Source organism: Ovis aries, chromosome 8 (assembly GCF_016772045.2).
Source record: "Ovis aries strain OAR_USU_Benz2616 breed Rambouillet chromosome 8, ARS-UI_Ramb_v3.0, whole genome shotgun sequence".
Classification (NCBI taxonomy): domain Eukaryota; kingdom Metazoa; phylum Chordata; class Mammalia; order Artiodactyla; family Bovidae; genus Ovis; species Ovis aries.
In genome coordinates, this window is record NC_056061.1 from 61,089,552 (window position 1) to 61,113,940 (window position 24,389).

Consider the following 24,389-nt stretch of genomic DNA (forward strand, 5'->3'; position numbering starts at 1 on the left):
GCATAACTAAGATTTATAAAATTTTCATACAACAGCAGGACACAACTTCTTCTATTCAAGTTCCCATAGACTATAAACCAGGAGACACTGGAGCATATCCAGTGACATAAAATAAGGTGTAAAATTTTCATGGTCTACATATATTGAAATCATACAGAGTCTATTCTCTTATCACTGTGGAATTATGTTAGAAATCAATATCAAAAGATATTTGAAAATAACCCACATATTTTCAAGTGCAATGTGACATTTACTAAGAAAATGTTTGCCTTAGTCATTGAAAGCCTCAATAAAGTGAAAAGACTGAAAAAAACACAAAAGGTGATTGCAGAGAAGCAAACATGATAGATTAATATGAAAGATACTTTCAAAACCCCATGTATTTGGAAATTAAATGTTCACTTTTAAATGATGGGTGTATCTAAGGAGCCATAGCAAGGAAATTTAGAAAATATTTGTAACAGAATAAAAATGAAAAGAGAATTTTTCAGAATTTGTTGCATGCAGCTGAAGCTGCTCAGTGCAACTAAATACAGTATGGAATCTTGAATAAGGTATGAAAAGAGATGTTTATGTATTTTGAATATTGACCCCTTATTAGTCAACATCATTTGCAAATATTTTCTCCCATCCAGTATGTTGTCTTCTCATTTTGTTAATGATTTCTTTTGCTGTGCAAAAGCTTTTAACTTTACTAGATCCTATTTGTTTATTTTTGCTTTTTTTTTTTTGCCTTAGTAGACATATCCCCCAAAATATTGCTATGATGTATGTCAAAGAGTGTTCCACTTTTGGAACACCTTTGGTTTCTTCTGGGAGATTTATGGTATCTGGTCTTCCATTTAGGTTTTTAGTCCATTTTGAGTTTATTTTTGTATATGCTGTGAGAAAATGTTCTAATTTCATTCATTCACATGTTGCTGTCCAGTTTTCCTGGCAGAACTTACTGAAGAAAGTATCTTTTCTCTATTGTATATATTTTTTCTTTTTTTATCATAGATTAATTGACCATAGGTTCATGGGTTTGTTTCTGGGCTTTCTCCTGTTCCATTGATCTATAATCTGTTTTTGTTCCAATGTAATACTGTTTTGATTACTGTAGCTTTGTAGTATAGTCTGAAGTCAGGGAGCATGATACCTCTGCCTTTGTTCTTTTTTCTCAAGAAAGAAATAGAATAATTTTTAAACTTAGTTTCATTGATCTTAAAAAGTATTTTGCATTGTTAAGAGTGTTGGCAATGAGTTTGAAGCTCTATCCTGCCATAGACTGACTGAGTGATGTTGGACAGGCTATTTAAGCTTCCCAGACACAGTGTTTATTTGTCAAATGAAAATGGTAAAATATATCTACCTGTTGGGGTTTGTGGTAATGAAAAAAATGACTCTTTCTCTTTCTCTCTCTCTCTCTATATATGTATATGTATATTCATTACAATTCTCCAGACAGACAGAAAGAGAGAGAGGGAGAATATATATTTTACTTTAAAGAACTGGCTCATGTGATTATAGAGGCTGACAAGTCCCTGCAGTTTGGACCATATGGCTAGATATTCAGGGAAAAATTAATGTCACAAAACTGTCCAAAAATGATCAGACTGCAGACCCAAGAAAGAATCAGTGTTACAGTTCAGATCCAAAGGCCATCTGCTGACTGATTTCCCTTTTGCTCAGGGAAGGTCAGTCTTTTGTTTTAATTAGGACTTCAACTGGTTGGATGAGACCCACCCACATTGATGGAGGGAAATCTGCTCAAAGTCCACAAATTTAAGCATTAATCTCATTCTAACAACCCCTTGCAGAAATATCCAGAATGTCTGATGACATATGTAGGCACTGTGGCCTAGCCAAGTTGACACATAGAATTAACCATTAAAATATACAAGGAACTTGAACCATTTCTAGCATGTGCAAGCTTTCAATAAATATTAATTATTATATATTGTTAGTATCGGATTGAATACTATATTGGATTGAACAAGGGTTTGGAAAAGGGCATGGCAATCCAATCCAGTATTCTTGCCTAGAGAATCCCATGGACAGAGGAGCCTGATGGGCTACAGTCCATAGGGTCACAAAGAGCCAGACACAACTGAAGTGACTTAGCGCACATGCAGTATAGGTCAACTTAGTTTTTCATACATAAAATAGTTCTTATTTTTGCATCAGCTTACAAGAGCATTCAGACAAATCAATGTGAAAAATAAATGTAGCTCAAAAGTAGATCTTAATATATATAGTGATATGATGTGATAAAAATCACAAATAATTATGGAAGTTGAGTCAATTATTCTGTAGATGGCATAAATAAAATTTGTTTAACTATTTGTCTAAAAATCACTTTATATCATCACTTTATTCCAAATTCAAAATTAATTCCAATAGGATTTAAGAATGAAATGCTAAAAAAGTTACACAAAAATTCAAGAGATAATCTATAGATTTATTTATAAAAGTTTATAAATAAATGGGCTTCCCTGGTGGCTCAGTTGGTAAAGAATCTGCCTGCAACATAGGAGAACTGGGTTCGATTCCTGGGTCGGGAAGATCCTCTGGAGAAGGAAATAGCAACCCACTCTAGTACTCTTGACTGGAGAATTCCATGGACAGAGGAGTCATAGAATCCCCAAAAGTAGGACATACATAAAAACTAAATAAATAAATATTTAGTTTATCTCTCGGTAGGAAGGAATTTCTTAGCTTAGAAATTATTGGAAAAGTTATAAAACATCAATATATTGATTACATTAAAATTACTATTGTTAAAATAGCTAATCCTCACAAATATGAATATAACAACCAACATATGTACAACACAGTGAGATTTTACAAATTGCTAAGAGCACTCTAAGACCTCAGTAGAAAACATGGCAAAAGTATCATACGGCTCTCTCAGCTTCCTTTCATTCCAGAAGGATGAAAGCAGTACATGTTATTTATTATACTGAAAATGTATGTAGTATTCACATGAATGTAAAGTTAGGGAAAAAAATTACAGTCAGCTTGGATCTTCTAATCACCTGAACTACAATAGAGGGTTGGTTTCACAGACAGTTATGAAAATTGTTCAGTTGGAGAAGAAAACCTCTTTGTTTACCCTGCATTTGTACCTTATAAAAATCAAACTTGATGTGATGGTTCAGTAACACTGGCTGGATGAAAGAAATTGATTTATAGGCGTGCATTTTGGAGAACATTTGTAACACTGATAAATAAAAAGCGGATGTTTTCTTAGACTTTGTATTGTTCTAACTTGGAGAAGGCAATGGCACCCCACTCCAGTACTCTTGCCTGGAAAATCCCATGGATGGAGGAGCCTGGTAGGCTGCAGTCCATGGGGTCGCTAAGTTGGATATGACTGAGCAACTTCACTTTCACTTTTCACTTTCATGCATTGGAGAAGGAAATGGCAACCCACTCCAGTGTTCTCGCCTGGAGAATCCCAGGGATGGGGGAGCCTGGTAGGCTGCCGTCTATGGGGTCGCACAGAGTTGGACATGACTGAAGCGACTTAGCAGCAGCAGCAGCAACTCAGGTGAAATAAGTGGTTTAATTTAATTCTCTTTCCCCCTGCTTTTGTTGAGATTTTATAGTCCCATCAGCTGTGGTTCTTTTGAGGACAGTGATCCCATGACTGATGATGACTTACTGTCTATGCCATGCCTCTCACAAGTTCAGCACACAGCCCTATGTCTCAACACCACATATAAGAACAATTGTCTTGGAGGGATTCATTGGTAGTTTTTCAAAGGTATTTGAAGAGAAAGCCAAATTTTGTTGCTCCCTTCCCCTACCATTTCCAGAAGGGTCATCACACAGATTGACTCTTACCTCTGGTTGCCCCAGACCAGGATAAAAGGTCTGGCTTGACTCATGGAGACTGGCTTTGGCTACTCGATGAAAGAGCCAAGCTCTAATCCTGATGATTTCATAAGAGCCTTCTGTGTGGTCTCGTGGAAGGAATACTCAGCCAGGAGTCGGGAAATCGGAGATCTGCTCCTGGTTCAGTTTTGAGGGCAAGTAGCTGGGCCAGCTTTGCTGGACTCTAGTGGGTCTTGTGGGCCTCCTGCCTTCCCATTACAGTGCTCCTTAAAAAAGCAAAGCCTTTGAATTCACACATCACTTGGCTTCAATCTCTATCACTCATGAAATTCAATTATTAGATTTATGTCTCTGTATCTCACTCTTCTCATTTACAAAGTGAAGCTAACTACATCATGTGACTTAAGTGAAAACCAAATGAATTAATATACATAGGATTATACCATATAGATAGAGCATTATGCTTGGCATACAACAATCTCAATAAGTGAACTCCACTGCTTTTCCTCTTAGAGCTGATCTCACCATCTTGTTTCCTAACAAACCCACTTTTGATTAATTTTCAGAGAAGAAAATATCATATGAGCTTCTATATTATAGCTAATATGGAAGGAAGTAACGGTTCCTTCTCAAATATATTGGCATTTTAATAAGAAAACATTAGAAATTATAGCTATAGGATCATATTGAGGCAGAAAGGAGAAGCCAATAGGGACTGTGTCTGAAGATATAGGAGAAATTACCTAGAAATCTTTTGCATTAGAGCATTTTTGATTCAGTCTTTTGAGTTAAACCTTCTAAACATTAAGTGGTCAATATTTTGAAATAGGTAGGACATCAAGATCATTATCAGTTACACCTCAGTGTGGCATAGCTTTTCAGATCCCTTTTCAGAAGGGAAATTTTAATCTATGTGTGTTGAGTAAGTAGGATGCAGTTCATGATAAAATTACTGACATAAATGATTTTACATGGAATGATTTAAAATATTAATGCATAGTATTTTTATTTATCTTGATAAATTATTAAAAATAATTATGAAATTTTCTTCTCAAAAACACATTTCAAAGAATCGTAATAATCGTTACACTTCACTTAACCATAGATGCCCACAGAAAGTCACACATTTCCTTCCTGTTGAACTATTGCTCTTCAAATCACTGTATTTTCCTAGGATTTTACTATTTCAAGTTTCATTGCAGTATTTGTGGTAAGCTCTATTGTGTATGGTATTACAGAACAATAACGATGCATAGTGCCTAAAAGCTATAATGACCAGCTATTCCGTGGTCAGTAAAAGGAAATTATATAACATTAGTTGCCAATGTGCTCTTGGGGGAAAAGTCTTCACATTGCTCCAACCCACCCCCTGCCCCTGTCACTTCCCACTAATAGTAGGTTTTACAAATAGGTTGAGGGTAAGTGGACCCTGGAGTACTATTCTCTGTGCCCCAGAACCATGCCCAACCCTTCCGCTTGGTTATTTCAAATCAGTGGTGGGAAAGTTTTGGTGTATTTAACTCCCACACAACGTTACTCTGTCTTTTCTATCACTGTGTGAGTCTAGTTTCAATCTAGGCACTATCATTATTATTCTATTCACATGAGACATTTTTAAAAAGAATAATTTGACCCAAGGTACAGGTCATCTTGAACTTTCCCATCATGTTCGTTCTGCTGGTGATGATTTTTGTTTGTTTTTCACTTTTTGAAGCATTTACTATTTAAATTTATAGCTTCCCAGGTGGCTCCAGTGGTAAAAAATCTGCTTGCCAAGGCAGGAAACACAAGAGACATAGGTTTGATCTCTGGTTCGGAAAGATCCCCTGGAGTAGGAAATGGTAACCTGTTCTGGTATTCTTGTCTGGAAAATTCCATGGGTAGAGCCCATCGGGCTACAGTCCATGGGTTTCACAAACAGTCAGACTGAGTTTGAGCAGGCACTTACACACCATTTAAATTAAGAGGAATGAGAGCAATGGTTACTATTTCTATGTTCCTTTGAGATTTACGCTTCTCTTTCATAAGGAATTGGCTTTTCAATAAAATCTCTGCCACTCTCCATTGTAGAAGGAACCACTTCTCCAGGAAGACAAGGCCCAGCCCTCATCAGCCAGAGCTGGCCACGTGCTCACCCTGACCCCGTGTCTGGCTTGTGATGCCCATGATTATGGTTCTTGCTGGCAGTTCAGTGGCTCAAGTCTCAGAAAGCAGAAAAGGAATTTTGAATTACAGGGGAAAATGATGCTTAAAAAGGCAACAGTTTACTGATGTCTATTTTTTTTTTCTCTCTCTCTAAGGTATTTTCATACAGTTTATCCTTCAATTCAATCAAGTATGATTGGTCATATTTCTTAAGGAAATTTATTTCATTCCATAGTAAGTCTTGGTGAAATAATCTAAGACTATATGAAAAAAATATTATATATCCACAACTCTCTTTAAAGAGCATGTTACAGAATAGATGCTGAGGATGTTAATTTTAAAAACTTTTTTTAAACATAGGGAAGATATTTTTTGCTTAGTTAAAATGTACTAAGTATATTATGCTATACCTTTAGTTCATATTAATCAGTCATTTATGTCTATTTTTATGTCCTCCATGCAGTGAATCTCTTTACACTTTGACTCAGTGATTGAAAGGATATAGATATCTTTAAAAGAAAGTTAATATGATTAAATAATTACTGCCATTATTTTTATCATGACTATTTTTTGAAAACTGCTAATAATTTCTTTGATTATATCATGCTAAGTGTAATTATTGGACCAATAGTTCCAGTGATAAAAACTTTTAAACAGAAATTCATTTACATTCCTCAAAATTAATGCTTTATTATCTTCCTTCTCCTCAGATGTCATTTTATCAGTAGTGATGCATTTCCTTGTATGTTTCTTACCCTACCAGGCTTGAACCAATCAGAGTCACATGCCTGAGATGAACCCCTGCTCCTGGCAGCACAGAAATCACTCAGGAATGCAGACTTATAAGTAAGCAATTAAAGCGGGCTCTGAGCTCTATAAGGCATGTATCATTCATACCAGGCGACAGGTGATTTATTTTCCATCACTTCTTCCCTTTGTCCCAACTATCCTCTCTCAAAATAGATAATGTTTTATTATATCATATATATATATATATATATATATATATATATATATATATAACCTTATCCTTCCTAGACAGTTTAATGGAAATAGGCAGAGAATAAACACTAACTATAAAAGAAGTCATGATTACTCATTATATTAATAATTCATCACTGATTGTGTGATTTTGTCATATAATTCCTATTGGGGCTCCTGATGACTTCGGATCTTGTGTTTTTCACGTCCTTTCTCCTTTTAGATTTCATGTGGACTATTTTCTCTGTTGTCTTTCTTCTGAGATTTTTGAACTCTTTCTCAGAGGCACATCAAAGCTACTTGTGTGCTTGCCCGAAATGTTTCTAGGCCCTGCTTCTCACCAACTGCCAGCAGAATCAGATTCTCTGGAAGAGGAACGTAAAAATATGCATTTCCAACAAGGACCCGTCTCATCCCCAGGTGGTTCTTATGTACGTGTAAGATACAAAACCACTGAGGAAAATAGACCTGCTAATATCACTTACAGCATAGTTATCCTTCCAGTTATATCCTTTTTCTGCATTTTGTCCTTATTTGTGTATCAGTTTCTCCATTTTCAAGGGAATTGTGAGCCACTGCAAAACAGTGTTGCTGGGTCCTGCCCACCAAGTCTACATCCAAGCTTATAATTATCAATATCAGCAGTCATCTAACAGAAAGATCCAGACCCAATCTTAGTCATTTAACACAATCCTAGTGACAGCCTCTGTTTTCAATACAGAAGATCTGGGTTTGATCCCTGGGTCAGGAAATCCCCTGGAGAAGGGAATGGAAACCCACTCCAGTATTCTTACCTGGAGAATTCCATGGACAGAGGAGCCTGGTGGGCTACATTCCATAGGGTCGCAAAGAGTCAGACATGACTAAGTGACTAACACTTTCACTTTCACTTTAGAGACAGCCTCAGGGATTCCACGGCTAGCATCACACCGTTGAGTAGATCACCACTTAGTATCACAAAAGTGAAATTGTGCTGTGAGACTGAGTTGAACACACCTGAAATAAAAACAAATGAACAACAATGAAATTTCATACTTGCTGATTCTTTTCATATCTATTTCCAAAACTCCAGATCCTGCAGGTTCTGTCCTATGTCACCTTCCCACTGAAGCTCTCTCACACCAGCTTTCTTCTCATATTATTTATACATGGGAATCACTTAGAACTGGATTTCTCACATGTGACTGTCATATATAAATTTTAGTTGTTACAATTATTAATATTTTTCAAAACTACACTGAAGTAACATGTTGGTTTGATTGATTTCTCAACAGGCTGGTCCCACTTTCTGAAGCGTTCCGGATTAACAACCAGCTATTCTCAGTCATCACAGTTTTAGGAGGATTCCCCTGACCTTGTTCCAACCTCTTTACCCAAACCCTAAGAGCCCCTTAAGAATGAACCAAACATCATTTGTCCTTGTGAGTGTTTTCAGTCTAGTGTTCTAACCTTCTTGAGATCATGAAAACACATTTTTCCCTTTGATTTAGTTTATCTAAGCGTCTTGGGCAGTTCCATAAATGGGTTTGTTGATAATAACTATGAACATGTTTTCATTCAAACTATCTCTCTGATGAGTATTTGCTGGCTGTAGTAAGGGAAGCTTTTGCCTATTAGCATAGGGTATTAAAACCTGAAGGTTAAATGTATGAGAGTGACTTTGAACAACCTCACTGAAGCAACACTGTGCAGAAAAAGAGTCTTAAAGTTTAAACATCTTATGTTTGATAGGGTTACAGAAAGGCTTTTCCACCCAAGGCTAGCTTTTGGAATGACGCAAGCGTATGTTTTCATATTGTCAATCCGAAGTCAGTAAAGTCTCCAGATTTCCAAAGGGATAGATCTGTAGTTTAGGCTTGTTGGGTAGGGGAAGTAGAAGGGTCAGGTTATCATTTGACTGGGTGATAAATCTGTTTTGCATCTGGCTGGACTAAAAATATTTTTTGAAGGGGCCCTCTCTTTGCCTTGTCGTTTCTCAAATTGTCTGTAAAGACTGTACTTTGTTGGCATCGAGGTGGACTGCCAGTGAGGAGACCCTAGGCTGTAAGCACACTTTTTGACAGAAGACCCCACCAGAAGATCACAATGAGCCCTTGATCTGAAAGAATTGATGGAAGAATCTAAGGTGACAAGAAGAGCTACTTCCATCCAGGAGGGCTGGCCAGAGTGCAGTGAGTAGGCCCTCCTAGAACTCACCTGTGAGCACAGGGTGAAGACCTTGGTATACATTCAGTGCTTTTAAAAGAATAACTCAAAGACTGAATGAGCAATTTCATTTATATTCTTCTCTGATCAGGATATAGGGCTCCATTCCTGGCCAGACCTGGATATGAAATTCTGAATCTAACAGTCAGCAATCTCACACTGTTCAGAGTCTTCAAATATCTCCTTGCTATGTGTGCTAAGAAACTTCAGTCTTATCTGACTCTGTGCAACCCTATGGACTGTAGCCCACCAGGTTCCTCTGTCCATGGGATTCTCCAGGCAAGAATACTGGAGTGGGTTGCCATTTCCTTCTCCAGGGGAACTTACCGACTCAGGGATCTAACCCATGTCTCTTACGTCTCCTGCATTGGCAGGTGGGTTCTTTACCACTAGTGCTACCTGGGAAACTCAAATGTCTCCTTGGGTTAGCCCAGTAATTCCAGGAAGTGACAACAAATTTCCCTTTGCCTGGCACATTAACCACACCAAGGCCAGTTTTGTGAGTTCAAAAAGTTCAAAGTGAACTCTCTCAGTCGTGTCTGACTATTTGCAACCCCGTGGACTGTAGCCCGCCAAGATCCTCTGTACATGGGATTTTCCAGGCAAGAATATTGGAGTGGGTATAACCCTTAATTGCAGGTAGGCAGGGAAGATGTCCTTCCTGCATAGTTGCTATAGATTTGGAAGATTTGTTTGTGCTAATGAGGAAAGACCTGCCTCAGCTGTGTGTAAACAAAGATCTTGCATGATCTCAAAGCTTCTAAGACTCAATTTTACTGAAGATAAGGCAAAGGAAATTAGGGAGCAAGACCTACAGGTCCCAACTCCATCCTTAAAGTAGACTTACTCCTCTTAGGCCAGGGACTAAAATATTAACATTGTGTAGTCCAGCAGCTCAGAGTCAACCTTCTAAAGAGTTTGGGACATTCAGCAGACTTTTGTGTTAATGTTCCTCTCCTTCTAGTCTCTTCTTTCAGGTTTACCTGTTAATGAATGGATTTACTGTTTAAGATTTTAGTTGGAGGCAGGAAGGTAGGATTGTAAACTTGTGGGGATAAGGGAAGAGCAGTTGGCATCTCTAAGATGTCCTGGGGGTTGGTGGGAGCTGGACCACAGAGTGGAATAAGAAACTGAATGAAGCTTTGTCCATATCAGTTACTCTGTGGAGGGAGCCAAGAAGTAGGCAGCTGACATGTGGGTGTCAAGAGTATCTAGGCTTCTGGGAGACATGTTTAACGAAGAACTATTGCTTTACCAGAAGCATTGACCAGAAATGGCTCCTGAAATAGAACAAACCCAGGGAAGCATTTGTTTGTATGTGAAATCACTAGGTAACCTGTGGAGAGGTCAGAATGAAAGAGTTGATGTTGGGAAGTTCATTTGAGAACTAGGAGTCGGAAAGGTTGATTGCTATGAGGAGTCCACAAGAGTGACAGTTTTTAAAACAGCTACAATCCTTTTTAAGAGTAGCCAACAACTATTGTAGAGAGGTGATGTTTGTGAACCAGGCTATTTGGTGGTATTTAGTCACTAAGTCGTGTCCGAATCTTTGCAACCCCATGGACTATAGCCCGCCAAGCTCCTTTGTCCATGAGACTTCCCAGGCAAGAATATTGGATTGGGTTGCCATTTCCTCTTCCAGGGGATTTTCCTGACACAGGGATCAAACCCTTGTCTCCTTCTCAGTAGACAGATTTTTCACCAGTGAGCCACCTGGGAACCAGGCCATAGCAAGAGCTGAAGAAAGTGCCTTCCCAAAAGTCAAATGTTCTAAATAAATATAATTTTATAAAGAAAGTGTATAGTATATGTGTATTTTATAAAGAAAGTATAAAGAATATGGTGTGTGTTTCTTTGAAAACTTTTATTTTTCAACTAGCATGCATAGACTTTTCGCCTCCAACTGACTCATTGTATTTGACTAGTTAAAAATAAAAAATAAATAGGTATATTGGTATAATAGGCCAATACTTTGGCCATCTGATGCAAAGAACTGACTCTTTGGAAAAGACCCTGATGCTGGGAAAGATTGAAGGCAGGAAGAGAAGGGGATGACAGAGGTGGTTGGATGGCATCACCAACTCGATGGATGTGAGTTTGATCAAGGTCTGAGAATTGGTGATGGACAGAGAAGCCTGGAGTGCTGCAGTCCATGGAGTCGCAAAGAGTTGGACACGACTGAGTGACTGAACTGAACTGACTGATATTGATGTGTGTACAACTTCCTAATGTTGCATATCTAAGTATTTCTGTATATCCCGACCCCAGTCCATACACACACACTCAACTGATAGCGGAATTGTTGTCTTGTATGAGTCTGATGATTTTCACTTCTTGGAAGTTGCTCTTCTGTGAAATGCAGTCTACCTATCATAAATGAAAATACTGTCAAGGTGTTTCCTACCTTGCTAAAAAGTCAAAGAGAAGGAAGTGTGTTTTATAACTGACAAAAGATTAGAACCAGTTCTTACATCCTTGCTTGGGGGTTCAAATCCAGACTTACAACATGTCCACTGACCATGCTATTCTAATTAGAATATATTAACATTAGTGCCAACTGTGATTGTGGTTATCCATACAAATGAGGTTCATCAAAAGAAAGTGTGGATTCCACATAAATTTTTTTCGGTCTACACGGCATATGGAACCTTAGCTCCCTGACTAGGGATCGAACTCTTGCCCTTTGCATTGGAAATGTGGAAGCTTAACCACTGGACCACCAGGGAAAGTCACACATAAATGTTTGTCACTATTCTTTTTCTGTCACTATTTTGATTTTAAATGAGATATGCAAAATATGCATGAAAATAAAATCTATTCTACTTTCAATATTAATACTTATCAATATCAGTACTTTTTCTAAAGACCCTTTAAAGGGCTCTTTTGTTTATCTCTCCATCACTCTCCCCACCAGTCCCAGCCCACTCCTCCAGGGTACCGTCTTTTTTCAAGCTAACCATTCATTTCTCTATGGCCACCTTGTAGTAACGGCAGGAGCTGCCATGTTACAGGATCCTGACCCTCCTTTCGTTCCACCTAGGTTCTTCTTTGGTGTAAAGAACTTGGAATCAAATAGGGTATGAGGAAGACCCTCTCCCATGGCAGAAGCTATGGAATGTAAAATTTAAAAGGTGTAGATAGCCATTGTTCCTGCCATGTGTGGAAAACTGCTCTAAAGTGAGAAAGATTGACACTCCAAGAAGAATAAAGGCAGGACATAGAGGAGTAATCCTGTTGATATTCAAGCTCCTGGTTCCACTTATTTCCCTGGATCACTGCCTATCCTGGTATTCGGTTAGTTCAACACTTCCTTGGATTGCCTGAGCCAATAAATGCCCACTTGTCCTAAGTGGGCATTGCTTGGGTTATTAGTCATTTAAATAAAGAGTCCCATTCAGAGGATTTGGCAAAGTCCTAGGTGTGAAAATGGAAAGAAATCCTGGGACAGATTATTTCAAGGAACCATAATCAGAAATATTAATCCATAGCCAGACCTATCCATGGCATGAAGTATAAATAGGATATGCGTCATTGGCCCCAACCCACATAGGATAATTTTAAAATATGTTGCAAATTCTTTGGCATTCCATACCCCTTCAGATGGGATATAATTTCCCCTTCACTTGACTAGGGACCTAATTTAATGACTAGCTTTTAACAATAACAAAAAATATGGCAGAAATGACTATGTGACTTCTGACATTAGGTCTTAACATAGATACGTTCTACCTAGCGTTCTCTCTACAAACCACTTTATCTAGGAGAATCTAGCCTCTGTGTCTTGCAAGCACTCAAGCAGTCCTTGGGAGAGGCCCCATGGAGAGCAACTGAGTTCTGACAACAGTCAGCACCAATTTAGCAGCCCTGTTAAGTGAGCCATCTTGAAAGCAGACTCTCCAGTTCCATAACTGAGCTCTGGTCAATATCTTGACTGCAACCTCATGAGACACCCAGAGCCAGAACCACCTAGCCAAACCACTCCTGAATTCCTGACCAACAGAAAAAAATAAAATGTTTGCATTATTTTAACTCACTACGTTTACATTTATTATACAGAAGAGCTGATTCATTGGAAAAGACCCTGATGCTGACAAAGATTGAAGGCAAAAGGAGAAAAGGATGAGATGGTTAGATGGCATCACAGACTCAATGGACACAAATCTAAGCAAACGTGGGAGACAGTGAAGGACAGAGGAGACTGGTGTGCTGCTGTCCATGGGGTCACAAACAGTTGGACAGGACTTAGCAACTAAATAACAACAATAACAACAAAGAAATAATACTATATCAAAGACTGAATGGGGGTTATTTTGAAGAGATTAGTAAGTCACTTTCAGTAGTAAGTGATGCCAGGAATTCCTCCAAATAGGTCACCCAGTCATAGAAAGGACTAAAGCTCATGAGCTAGAAGTTTGATCCTCCCTAGCTAAGGTTAACGGAGAAGGCAATGGCACCCCACTGCAGTACTCTTGCCTGGAAAATTCCATGGATGGAGAAGCCTGGTAGGCTGCAGTCCATGGGGTTGCTGAGAGTTGGACACGACTGAGCGACTTCACTTTCACTTTTCACTTCCATGCATTGGAGAAGGAAATGGCAACCCACTCCAGCGTTCTTGCCTGGAGAATCCCAGGGATGGAGGAGCCTGACGGGCTGCCGTCTATGGGGTCGCATAAAGTCAGACACGACTGAAGCGACTTAGCAGCAGCAGCAGCAGCAGCAGCAGCTAAGGTTAAAGGTCCTAAACACAGTTACTGAAGAACACGTAAGAATAGAATCACCTAGTACAACAAAAGGAAAATAGAATAACAAGTGGTCAATATGCAGAGTTTTATGGTCAAATATATTTAGATTCAAAGCTTTGCTGTGCTAATTTCTGTTTGAACTTGTTACTTGTTCATATTTCTTAGAGTTTTATTTTAGGGTAATCATACGTTAGGACTTCCCTGATGGCTCAGATGGTAAAGCATCTGCCTACAATGTGGGAGACCCGGGTTTGATCCCTGGGTCAGGAAGATCCTTTGGAGAAGGAAATGGCAACCCATTCCAGTACTCTTGCTTGGAAAATCTCATGGACGGATGAGCGTGGTAGGCTACAGTCCATGGCGTCGCAAAGAGTCAGACACGAATGAGCGACTTCACTTCACTCACTAATCATACGTTAATAAAAATGTTGTAAAAATTAAAATTGAAAGATTTTTGGAGCATCTTTAATACAGCTTCCTCAAATGTTAACATTTTAGCAGTAGAAAATATAGCATAAGAAAAAACAAACAAAAAGTGAGTTCTAATAGCATTTCTTTGAATACGTTTTCTCATGAATGACTGTTCTTTCAATTTATATTCATAAAAAGTATATTATGTTAACTAACCTTGTCCCCTCTTTCTCTTTTCCTTGATCCTGTTTTTCCCAAGGCACTTGGGTTGCTCTTGTCTCCCTGCTGTTTCAAATTGTTCTTTTCCAGTGAAAATTTATGGGTCCAAGCTTATTTCTCTCTTCAAAAGATGCAACCATGAGCTAAGAAGCCATCCTAAAGTTTCTCAATCTTAGTTTCTCAATATGTTAGCAAACACAATTTCCATAATGAATGATCCTTCCCCACCATGCCCCACACAAAGAAAATTTGAGAAATTGATCATAAACGTCTCAGAAAAATAGTTCTAGAAATATGCAAAATGTAATAAATTTTCAATATGTGTATCTTTCAAAGATAACATTCTTTTTTATTTCATGACATGAAGGAATTTGTTTTCAAAACTTGAACTTAAGAACTATGCAAGCAGAGAAATGAACAAATCAGAGTTAAGTCATCAGTTTAGTTCAGTTCAGTCACTCAGTCATGTCCGACTCTTTGCGACCCCATGAATGCAGCACGCCAGGCCTCCCTGTCCATCACCATCTCCCGGAGTTCACGCAGACTCACGTCCATTGAGTCAGTGATGCCATCCAGCCATCTTATCCTCTCTCGTCCCCTTCTCCTCCTGCCCCCAATCCCTCCCAGCATCAGAATCTTTTCCAATGAGTCAACTCTTCGCATGAGGTCGCAAAGTACTAGAGCTTCAGCTTTAGCATCATTCCTTCCAAAGAAACCCCAGGGTTGATCTCCTTCAGAATGGACTGGTTGGATCCCCTTGCAGTCCAAGGGACTCTCAAGGGTCTTCTCCAACACACAGTTCAAAAGCATCAATTCTTCAGCACTCAGGTTTCTTCACAGTCCAGCTCTCACATCCATACATGACCACAGGAAAGACCATAGCCTTGACTAGATGGACCTTAGTTGGCAAAGTAATGTCTCTGCTTTTGAAAATACCATCTAGGTTGGTCATAACTTTTCTTCCAAGGAGTAAGCCTCTTTTAATTTCATGGCTGCAGTTACCATCTGCAAGTGATTTTGGAGCCAAAAAACATAAAGTCTGACACTGTTTCCACTGTTTCCCCATCTATTTCCCATGAAGTGATGGGACCAGATGCCATGATCTTCATTTTCTGAATGTTGAGCTTTAAGCCAACTTTTTCGCTTTCCTCTTTTACTTTCATCAAGAGGCTTTTTAGTTCCTCTTCACTTTCTGCCATAAGGGTGGTATCATTTGCATATCTGAGGTTATTGATATTTCTCCTGGCAATCTTGATTCCAGCTTGCATTTCTTCCAGTCCAGCATTTCTCATGATGTACTCTGCATAGAAGTTAAATAAGCAGGGTGACAATATACAGCCTTGATGTACTCCTTTTCCTATTTGGAACCAGTCTGTTGTTCCATGTCCAGTTCTAACTGTTACTTCCTGACCTGTGTACAGGTTTCTCAAGTTAAATCATAGATGACACCATGTACATATATGTGTCATCTGCTCACCTGTCACCCCACCCTGAAAATCAGCTCCTTGAAGGCAAAAACCACACATTATTCAGGTTTGGGTCCTTTGTATCTAACACAACACCCGGCATATAAGTATGTTCTGACTGACCTCAATATGATACAGAAGTTTTCTCTTAAATATTCCATTTCTCAACAATTGATTCAAAACTTGAATATGCATCCTCTAAGACATCTAGATCAAAAAGAGAAAAATTCCTTATAAAGGGTCATTTCAGATATTTATAAATAAAGCTCAGCTGTCAGATACAGGAATGGACCATTCCACCAATGTGCCTGCAGGAGCAATTTGTGGTCCACATGAGCCCTGCAGAAGCTCCACTCGTGGGTGTTCCAGGCCTCTTCTCAGAGTCCCCTCCACAGAGTCTATCCCTTGCTAGTTTGTCATCACATCTGGCTATAGAGTAGAACTTAGCCCAGAGGGCACATCAATGGCTCTCTTTTTACTTTTTTTTTTTAAAAACTTAATTATTGAGGACAAATAAAAAACAACTGAAATACAAACATAGTAAGATGATAGTTTCCGTCTACATGCAGTTTTTGTAATTTGTGGCCAAGAAGGAGCTCCCTGAACTTGACCAGGCCTCTCTTCCTATGTGCGCCATGCTCTGCCCATTCCTTTCTTAAGTCTGTGAGACATCAAAGTGCCTTCCTGCAGGGCAGGGCCTTATTTTTAGTGGACATAGCATGAGGCAGTAGCTACAAGCAGTAATGGCCCAATAAATAGCTGTTACATGAGCAAAGGAATGAACCATGTGGCTAACTTTTCATCTATCTGACTGTGTTAAAGGGATGGAGGTGCTGGGAGAAGAAATGTTTGGAGGAGAGACACAGGCCAATCACTGACATTATAAATGTAAAACATTCACTGCGGGAGCTTGACTTCCCCACATAGCAATTATGTGTCATATTGTGTACATACTCTATAGCTTACTTCTCAAAACATATTTGTGGGTACATTTTTGCCAATGCTACTTTTGTAAGACATGTTCCACGCAAATAACACAGAGCAGCCAGAAGCAAAACCCACCATGTCCTGTTTTGTTTTTTTTCTCTCTCTGTTAATGTAGATAAGACTCAAGATAGTTGAGCTAATACTTTTCCCACCTCAAATAGAATTCTTGTATAAATTAAATTGTAAGTTACCTTCATGTCTTTGGAGTAAAAAGCCAGTAGAACAGTTCTATTTTGTACGTGTGTGGTTACCACTTTCTTGGCACCCAGTAAGGATATTTTTGACTCTCTGCTGACATGAGCTATCGAGCCCACTTGAGAAAACCCTCTAACTGGAAACAAACAAAAACTCACCAGAACAAGTTAGGGATAGGGTACTTGGACGCAGTGTAAGCGTTGTGAAACCATCAGAACATGAGGATTTAGGATGTTCCTTTAAAGCCCCTTAGAATTTCTGAGAACATTCCTTGGGAAGTGTTTTGTTTTCATGGAAAAAGTTGTTCCATGCCTGACAGCATGAAGAAGCACATGAAGACCGGAGGCTGTGAAAACATTTTTGGCAAAAGCCAAGCTAGTAGCAAAAGTCTAAAAATTGTGCTTTCACGGGTCTATCATAGTGTGCAAACATTTCTAGTCTTTATTTTATGAAATTAAGAATGGTATAAAGCAATTGACACCCCTGTTGCCTCCAAGGGAAAGCTAGATTTTGCAGAGTTCTGGCATATATCAGTGTGTGCTTTCTTCATATCAGCTACTCAGCTGGAATACACTGCTGTTGCAGAGTTCACCTGATATGCTTTGGTTCATCCAAAAGCAATTCTTCGTTAAACTCTCATGAGAGAGGATAGCCATGACCAATTTAATAAAGAGGTAGATTTTAATTTTTTTAATTGATTGATTTTAAATTGATTGACATTTATATATCAGTAAAACCAGCACATTGGTTTTATTGATACAACATAATGGGTTCCAGGTGTACAACATGATAATTGGATGTGTGTGTCTCCTCGGAAATGATTATAAGTGTAATGAACATCCATCACCACACAGTTACAGTTTTTTGTGTTTGATGAAAACTTTAAGATCTACTTTCTTAGCAACTTTCAAATACACAATACATACCATTAATTGTAGTCACCATATGAATATTATATGCCCAGATTTAAATTTTTAGCAAGTCACCATAGTGTAGAAGCATAATGAAACCTGTGTGTGTTAGTTGCTCAGTCATGTCTGACTCTTTGCCGCCCCACGGACTGTAGCTCACCAAGCTGCTCTGTCTATGGAATAGACACACAGTGACACATACTGGAGTGGGTAGCCATTCCCTTCTCCAGGGGATCTTCCCAACCCAGGGATTGAACCTGGGTCTCCTGCATTGCAGGCAGATCTTTGTTGTCTGAGCCACCAGAAAAGCCCATAATGAAGCCTATTTTAATTCTACCTTTAATTTGTATCTGAAAGACCAGGCAGGGCAGGGTACATTTTAGTATGTCAACTAGATAAGCTGGATATTAGCATTCAGGATATAAAACCGACAGAGAAGATTACAAAGATTTTGAAATTTTGTTGTCGTTTAGTTGCTAAGTTGTGTCCAACTCTTTTGGGACCCCATGGACTTGTAGCCCTCCAGGCTTCTCTGCCCATGGAATTTTCAAAGCAAGAATACTAGAGTGGGTTGCCATTTCCTTCTCCAGGGGATCTTTCCGACCCAGGGATTGAACCTGCATCTCCTGTATTGGCAGGCAGATTCTTTGCCACTGAGCCACCAAGGAAGCCTTGAAATTACAGATGCAAACAATCAGATATGGGATTAGCAGCATTTTGATGCAGGTGAAGTGAAACGAACTTAGAGAAGAGGAAAAAATGAGAATTTCAGCAATCAGGTTACATGAAGAGAAGGTTACAGCAGAACTGAGCAGAGCCAGGCTGGGCCAGGATGTCCTTAGATAATCAAGTGTGGCCTTACCGGGACAGTTATTATCCCAGAGGGGACCTGCTCAAACAAGCCCATTTCTGCTGTTGTACAGTGTGACCTTTGGTCCTTTCATTTTCCCTTCCCTCCTTGAAGAGGCAAGAGCCACAGCATAATGGGAAAAGGCACCTGCTTTGCAGCCAGCCCTCCATGGATTTGAGTCCTGCTCTGATGCTTAACCAGCCAGCTGTGCGATTTGTATGAGCTTCCTAGCCTTTATGCCTCCAACTTTGCTTCATAAAATGGGCCTGGTGATGCTTACTTCACAGACTAGAATATGCTTGACTCCTACTACGTAATATCTCTTACAGAGACATCAAGGCCATTTCTTATTAGCCAAAGTGAACCAACTGGCATCATAAGTCAGAAATACCTCAGTAACTGTTTAGTACTAATTATAAGCAATCTTAAAATTAAGAATACCAACACTGTAAATCAACTATACCTCCATAAAAAAATAAATTTAAAAAAGATAATACTATCAGCATATAGTTAGGCAGTTACTAGCCACTAATTCTTCCACATTTAAACATTTTATAGTGGGTTTGCTTAGAGTTTGAAAAGCAAAAAGAACTTTAGATTTTGAAAAGAAATGATAGGTTGCTTTATTTCAGAAAAGACAGCTATCTGAGTAGTATTCTAAGAAAAACAGACAGTTTTTGAAAGTACTTTACATGGACTGAATAGTGAAAGGACTAAAGCACAGGGGGGAAGTAGATTATTATTTTAGAGTATGTTCAAATAATATTAAAAACCTTACTGTAAGTATTGTGTTGGTTTTGCCACTGAGTGCCAGGGCTTGTCTTCTTTTTAACTCGCAAAGATCCCAGCACCTGCAGTTGGATAGTAACAGATCAAATATTTTGTAATCTGAACCAACTCAATGGAAGTTTGGGATGAACATAAAACTTGAGGTCCCCATCTTCCCTGTTTCCCTCAGGCTATAAACAGACCAAATTGAGCCGAACCCAAAGTAACTTGATTACGACCTGGCAGCCCCCTCAAGCTGTGGCTGCCCTCACTCTCTTTGGCAGCCAAGAGAATTTAGTCTTCCCTGACTGTATCCATCTCCTCTGCTTGCATTCACAGCTCATCCTTCCATGTTTTCTGCCAGCCTCTTGAAATTGCTCTCGGCATGGAGCTCACTGTATACTTAAGAGGAATAAGCTCCCGTGTGGTTCCTGTAGGGCTCCACATCGTCCTGGGCTGATATTCCAGGAACAGCCCTCTGCTAGGCGTGCCGGTGGTCAGAGCCTCATCCTGTCACCGACCCCTGCCCTCGGAGGTTGAAAGCAGTGTGCATTGGGCTGAAGGATGGGGCAGGAGCAGGCATCCTTGGAAAGACAAAGGACACACGCCTGGGAGTCACACACTTAGGCTTGGAAGGAAACGGGTCTTTTGTCATCAAAGCCTGTGTTCATTCTCTAAGAATTCATTTGTATTTTGAATAATTAGAATTTCAAATCATCTGAGTGCCTTAAAGTCACCACGATCCTATTCATTTAATTTCAGTGAATAGATTAATGTGTTTGTTTTACAATGGTGCCTGGGTTTTCATTTGAAAAAATTTACAGGAAGAGCCTCTCTGTCTTTAGTCGACCTCCTAATTACACTAATTTTATGTGATTGATATATTAGGCTCTGGGGAAAGGGAAAACGACAGGGAGGCCACAATACAATCCCTTATTCTCAGCTCCAGACAGCACAGGAAATCCTCAATTAAATTGTACCACTTCCCTCAGCACTCAATAAAACTCACGCATTATATTTAATATCTTTAAACTCATTTGTAATAATGACTTGATGTGAAGTGAGTGAAGTAAATTCACTCCTTCTAGACCTTCTTTTTTTTCGGTTCTTGTTACAAAGGAATGTGTGCTTCCGGTGAAACATCAAAATTCGAGAAGAATAAATCATGAAAAATTCAAGTTTCCTTCTGTTTCCCTTAGGTTTTCATTTAGAAAACTTTCTGAAATGTTTTCTCTCAGTTCAGGAAGGTAGATAAGAGGGACATCTCCTCACTCACAGCCAAGAAACTGTGCAGTTAAGATTGTGCTGGGACGTTTTTCTTGATAGGACCAAGAGGGATATGAAGGTCCCCAGACCCAGAGGATGGAAATGCCGCAGGGCAGCATCTCAGACGAGCGAGAGACTCTGGGCCTGGTTATGCTGTCGCATTTTTTCTTGTGGTGCGAGGTCTGACTGAGAACAATGTTTGCCTTGTGCGTGCTCTGTCAGGAAGGGTGGCTGGACGCTGACAATTAGCAACTTGGCGTGCAGCCTTCTGAGTCAGTGGCCCAGTTAGAGTCTGGAATGATTTTCCTCCCACCTCTGCTCCCCAACCTGGCCTGTGCCACCACCCAGGTGAACGTTGGCTGAGGAAAAGTTGTTCGTTCCGGGAAGTGTTCCCTTCACCTGTCATCCATGGCTGAGCAGCACAGGAGCACAGTTGTGAGAGCACATCCACTTTGCGGTGAGCATCTGAGAAGTGCCAGCCCCACCCATAGGGTCAGCTCATACTACTGAGGAGGATGGACTAATCCCATCCAGTTCCACTGTTCTCTACCCTGACCTGTCCCTGGGCATTCCTTCCTCCAGAACTGTGTGTGTGTGTGACCCTCTGTGTGCTCCTTACCTCACTGAGGTGAGTATTCAGGACTCTGTCCTGACATCACCTGGCTTGCAGGCTGAGCGTTAAGTGCTGTTACCATCCTGGTAAAGAAAGGAGAACTTTAGGTTAGACTAAAGATACAGTAAATAAATAAATAAAAGATTCAGAGCAAAGTTCTTTCCAAAAGTACTATTTATTTAGAAGAGTATTTTTTATAATTTTTTTAATTAGAGGATAAATACTTTACAATAGTGTGATGGTTTTTGCTATACATCAACATGATGAGTATTTTCTCTCTCAGAGGGACACTGAGTTTAGGAAGGGTAGAACCCCTGACAAACATATCCCTTTCCTACGTGGTCAAAATGTTCTCGTAGACTCTAAGAAATCATCCTGATTCTGTAAGTCTCCAAATGTCCAGAGCTTCTCTGTGGTAGAAGAGGAAGAAATGGCTAAGAGGATATCATTTCTCAAAATCCTGTAATCCTGACTGTCTCCTATGTGATTCTGAGGAAGGAGGAAGGAAAGGGGTTAACCATTAGGATCCGGGTACCTCTAGTGGTCCAGCAAGACTTCTAGATGTCCAGAATACTCATTAAAAATCTTCTCCAAAAAGCTCATCAATTTTAACGACATTTTTAGCCTCAAAAGATTATTTGGTTACAAAAATTAGCCTAATGATTATTGCATATATGAAGATAATATTTTAGCACTAAATTTAATTTATACTAATGACAGAAAATTGCTGTTAGTCTCAAGATAGATTATTTTTGACTACTTCAAAGTTCCTTAATCATCTTGATAGCATCTCGTATACTCAGAATGTTGTATTACCCAGACCATTGACATCAGGCCTTAGTTGCTCATAGGACAAAAGGAGTAGACTTTAACTTCTGGCACCCGTTGCCTTGAAAACGTACTCTGCACAAAATAAGTGCTTAATAAATAATGAATTAATTGGCAGGGACCATTTAAGGTGCCAAGAGCTTTAACTTAATATATTAGTGATTTAATATTCAAGTTTTGCGTTTGTGTTTAGAAGGGAAATAGAGGGAAATGTGGGTTATTGGAAAGGAGCACTGGAGTTTTAAATCCTAGCTCCCAGCCATAGATTTGGACAGGTTAGCAATCTCTCTGGGATCCTATCTGAAACTTAGCTATAAAAGGCAGATAATGATACTTTCTCACAGGGTCACTACAGGGATTGGCTATGATCACCTGTGAAAACACCAGCACAGGACATGTTCTGACTATAGCAAATGACATTCCTTTTCTTCCATCTCTACATGGTCCAGTTGATCCATCCTCTACAAGGTTAACAGAAGAGTTGTAATAAACATTCAGGCAACATGTTTTTTTTCCTTAAGTTATAGTAGAAGGATAAAATAAATATATTTACCCACTCATGCATTGCTCAGCCCATTCATTCAACCTTTAACCAACACTCTCTGAGTACCTAAATCTGTCAGGCATGGTACGAAGCAATGGAGTTTACAAAGAAATTTAAGACATAAGTCCCTCCTTTGAAGAACTTACCCATTCTCCTCTTCACTGTAGTTCGTCTACCTTCCATCTGTGGAGATATAGGAGAAGTAGACCAAAGAGTTGAGGGAGGGGAAATGTAAAAACAAAAGGAAAAATTCTAACAGAAGTTCTTAAAATTTTATTGATATAAAAATGAAGAAAATATTAAAAATAATAATAGAGCTAGTTATACTGTATATAACACACCAGAGAAAATTGTGGCATATCCTCATTTAGTTAAGGCAAAATTAGCTTTTGGTTTGTGGCATGTACTCTGAAGTTTCCAATGAAGTAAATAGTATTTTGTTGTTTACCCCACTCTATTTTCCTAGGGTTTCTTTGAATTGATCTTGTCTGAGTTAACAGACATTTTCTGGAATATAATTAGTTGATATCATCCAATTCATCACTCTTCCTTTTCAAAAACTGTTCCCATCATTGTGATGAATAGCATTATGTTCCTTTAAACTCACCAGGTGTGTTGATATTGAAGTTAGGATGTGCCCAGAGTGACGGCTTCTGAAGTTCCCTTCACACATTTTTGCTCTCTTTTGAGGCTATCTTTTCCCAGCTTCAAGTTTTAGATCAGGAACGAAGCCTGAATCTCTCCCAGGCATATCTGTTAGTGATCTGCTACTGAATAAGAAATACTGGACTTCAGTATTTGCCTGATTTGGGAAAAGAAGAGAAGAGATACTCATTAGATTTGCTTCAAAATGTTGAAAGAATGGTACAGGCAAAAGTGTTTTCACAAACCCCTTTTTGCTGTCTTTGCCATCCCCACAGTGTGGGAGGGACCTTGACTCTGACAGCTGTATGCAGTGAGGAATTTTTACCTTTCTCGCCTGTAGTTATCTGTTAGTGTTGGTAGCATGATTTTTTAATATGGAGATGTATTCTTTTTAATGGGGAAAAAAACTCTTTATACCTCAAACTTAGCATATATTTTTGTGGGGGAAAAAGAAAACAATCTGATAATTAGAGCTATTGTTGGTATGGACCCTGTTCTTGACCCCAGCATAATCCAAACTGATCCCTAAAGAACATTTATTCCCTAGCAGGTTGCCCTACCTTCCTTTCATTAGCATCCTGCCAGGAAGACCCAACTGGCTGTACATTGAGAGCCATGAAGACTGAGGAACAGGGGGCACCATGCTCCAAGCCACAGCTGCCAGCAGTTCCAGTGGCCTCTGTGGGGCATTCATCTCCTTGCTCTCTTCCACTTTAGTCTCTTAGGGGCCCATTCCCAAGCCCTGCAGTGTCTTGCCATGGGGCCTTTGAGTGAGGCCCATCATCACCTAACGG

The 24,389-nt window shown here is 39.4% G+C and overlaps 1 long non-coding RNA gene across 1 annotated transcript; it reads right to left on the minus strand.

Annotated features, from left to right (window-relative positions):
- Nucleotides 1–2,419: 2,419 nt before the first annotated feature.
- On the minus strand, nt 2,420–23,747 carry LOC132660251 (uncharacterized). The gene is made up of 6 exons (XR_009601651.1): nt 23,558–23,747; nt 23,097–23,133; nt 21,585–21,661; nt 19,710–19,782; nt 7,740–7,941; nt 2,420–4,085 (listed from the first exon to the last, which is right to left on the minus strand). It is a non-coding gene; the product is annotated as an uncharacterized LOC132660251 (long non-coding RNA).
- Nucleotides 23,748–24,389: the final 642 nt, after the last annotated feature.